At 42.5% G+C, this 3,371-nt stretch overlaps 1 pseudogene; it reads right to left on the reverse strand.

Annotated features, from left to right (window-relative positions):
- Window positions 1-675: 675 nt before the first annotated feature.
- LOC121986129 lies at window positions 676-1,937 on the reverse strand (annotated as a pseudogene).
- Between the last annotated feature and the right edge of the window lie 1,434 nt (window positions 1,938-3,371).

A 3,371-nucleotide genomic window follows, 5' to 3' on the forward strand; every position in this document is an offset into this window, starting at 1 on the left:
TTAAGATGCATAAGCCATGGCTGCCAGTGGAGATGCATGTTAAGAGATTGATCCTATCCACCACATCAAATACATTATTTAAGTTAGTCTAATTGGCTGAATGACTTGCCTAGCATGATGGAATGAATCATGGAGCCTTACTAGCTTGTCGGCTACTCGACTCATTCCTGTTCCTCATCAATTATTAGTCTTTTTGGATTGTCCATCTGCTTGACCACATCAGTTTGCACGATGCAATTGCCCATGTCTGATCAATCAACTTGCCGACCGACTAGTCAAGACATAATAAGAAAAGAATATAAAATGCATATACATAAAACTACCGTGTTATTGAGAAAATATTTAATCTTCGTCCTGATTATATTTTGATTTTTTGATAATATAACTTAAATCAGAGATGTGGCATGAAGTATGCACGATAGTAGTCATAAGGGGCTTCAAACTAAAGTTAGCCATCAAGTATAGAACAAATTTTCAAAAGTTTAAAAAAGTCAATCAAATTTGTAAAAGTTTCAAAAAGTCAACCAATCATTTGTTAAAGATGCATCATTTCTTTAAGCATTTACCACATCATCTAACATCATCATTTCCGCAAGCATTACAACACATTAGAATCATAAGCACCACTAAGACAATCATTAACATACACATAAACTTAACAACCAGAACCAAATCATTTCCTCAAGCATTTACAACACGGTAGAATTATAAGCACACTTTATTTTGACTAATCAGTTAACAAACACCCAACTTTTTACATGGCATAACATAAATCATAGACATGTCCAAAGGCCTAAGTTTAGGAACAAAAAAAAGCATATACATAACAGCAAAAGGTAGTAAAATACAACATGAAGCTTTTTAAAAATCCTCATCCAGCTTGAACTCACGGTTAGCTTCGTCGCTATTCAAACTCGACATCACAGAAGCCATCTGGTACTCCCCCACTCTCTTTTCAAAAAAGTTGGTCTTCCCTTGCAGCGAGATGAGCTCCATCCAGTCAAAAGGATTGCTTACCATGTACATATTTTCATACCCTAAAGCCCTTAGAAGATGATCTGCAACGAACTTAATGTACTGGCTCATGAGTTCACTATTCATCCCAATAAGGGCAACAGGAAGGGAATCACAGACAAATTCCCGCTCAATATCAACAGCGTCGGCAACGATAGACCGCACCCTTTCCTCTGAGAGCTTACTACGGAGGAGGCTATAGAGGAGACAAGCAAATTCACAATGAAGACCTTCATCACGAGATATGAGTTCATTTGAAAAGGTAAGGCCCGGCATCAATCCACGCTTCTTTAGCCAGAAGATAGCACAGAAGGAACCAGAAAAGAAAATGCCCTCGACGCAAGCAAAGGCAACGAGTCGCTCGGCAAAGGATTCGGATGATTCAATCCATCGCAGAGCCCAATTAGCCTTGCGAGCGACGGAAGGAATAGTCTCGATAGCATCCAAGAGATGCTCCTTCTCATTGTTGTCCTTGATGTAGGTATCAAGAAGAAGCGCGTACATCTCAGTGTGAATGCCCTCAATCGCCTTCTGGAAGTCATAGAAGGTGCGGGCCTCGAAGAGTTTCACCTCTTGAGAGAACCGAGCGGCAAGGTTCTCTATCACGATGCTGTCGGAGGCAGCGAAGAAGGCCAGAACACGGGAGATGAAGTGGCGCTCATCGGAGGAGAGGCGATGGTGCCAGTCCCCGAGGTCCTGCGAGAGATCAACTTCCTCCGCAGTCCAAGAAGAGGCCTGGGCCTTTTTGTATAACTCCCAAATGGACGGTAGGCGATGGGAAAGGAACGGAAGCGTTTGGGGTTCGCTGCCAACAAGGGCTCGTACTCCGCTTCTCCTCCGACGGCGGGGATGGGGGCGGCAGAGGAAGGTTGCACTGAAGGCATGGCAGAGAACCGAATTATTCGTAAAGGAATCGAAGAGAAAAGTTGGGCCGTGGTAGGGCAGAGAGATAGAGGTGTCGAATTTATATACAGAAGATTTCTGTTGAATTTTTTCTTAACAATTTATTTAAGAAATACTGTTTTTTTTTAAAAAAAAAGAAGAACGTCTAATCTGATCTAAATTAAACTTCGTTTTTTCTTTTTTAATTACCAAACCAAACTATTTTTTTTTCCATGAAATTTGCGCTTTTGATTTGTAAATATAACAAAAAATCATATCAATGTAATATATAACAAGAAATGGAAGACTTACGGTTAGCCTTTAGATTTAAGAGAAATGCAATGCAATGCATATTTTCGACTAGAAGCAAATGAAATAATAAGCAAAAAGAATTAGGAGGGGGAATTTTGACAATAATACGTTGAATTCAGCAAATAATTACTTTATCTCATATGCGAGCACCGAATATAGAAATCTGAGTCAGACGAACATATGCCAAAATTCGTACATAGGAATCTTCACGAATCATTCACCAAATTAAACACAATGATTCTATGCATAGGATCATGTTATTAGGATTGGCGGGGACACTAGGACGAGTGTATTCACCTTTTACCATCATGTTATTAGTCACCAAATCTTCCTGATCCCATCCGGAAGCTGAGTCAGACGGAGGCCGGCCGCGCTGTCCTCGGTGTTGACGGAAAGTCGTTGAAGCGCTCTGCTGACCCAGCACCTCGCGGAAGGGTTTCCACGAGCGAATGACGGGGGATGAGGACTGGGATGGCGCGGCGAGGCTTCTGCACATACTCAGACAAGCCCACCTAATGTTAGAGGCCAGAAATCCGGGAAAAAGTCCCCGGAGCAGGTCCTCCGATGCTCAAGTCAGGTACTTTTTCCCCAGAAGAACAGTAAAACAGAAGGAAAAAGGTAAAAGACTAATGCGAAAAGGTGAGTGAGCGTACCTGCGTAAGGGAGAGGACCTCCCTTTTTATATGACAACGCATACTTCTGGAATCTGATGGGTGTTAGGGAATGTCGGGCGTCAGAGTTTGTCTGACAAGGAATGACACGTGTCGTCTTATGAGAGGCCTAAGGAAGGTTCCGTTATCATCGAGCTACAGACCGTTGACATATTCCCTGACATGCCCCAGTTATTCCTTGACCGGTGGTTATGATCCTCTAGCTTGATTGTCGTGTAGTGCTAATACTGTCCGGGTGTAAGGGGAAAAGCTCCTGATGACTGACAGTCTGAAACTCTTTGCCTATATATCCTGCCCTGTAAATCCAGACCTGTAAGTCCCGACCTGTACATCCGTAATCACTTACCTGTAGTCCTTAATCCGCAATCCCTGATCCGTAATCCCTGCTCTGTAAATCGCGACCTGTAAGTCTGTAATCACTTACCTGTAGTCCTTGATCTGCAATCTCTGATCCGTAATCCCTGCTCTGTAAATCCCGACTTGTAAGTCCCA

Source organism: Zingiber officinale, chromosome 5B (genome assembly GCF_018446385.1).
Source record: "Zingiber officinale cultivar Zhangliang chromosome 5B, Zo_v1.1, whole genome shotgun sequence".
Classification (NCBI taxonomy): Eukaryota; Viridiplantae; Streptophyta; class Magnoliopsida; order Zingiberales; family Zingiberaceae; genus Zingiber; species Zingiber officinale.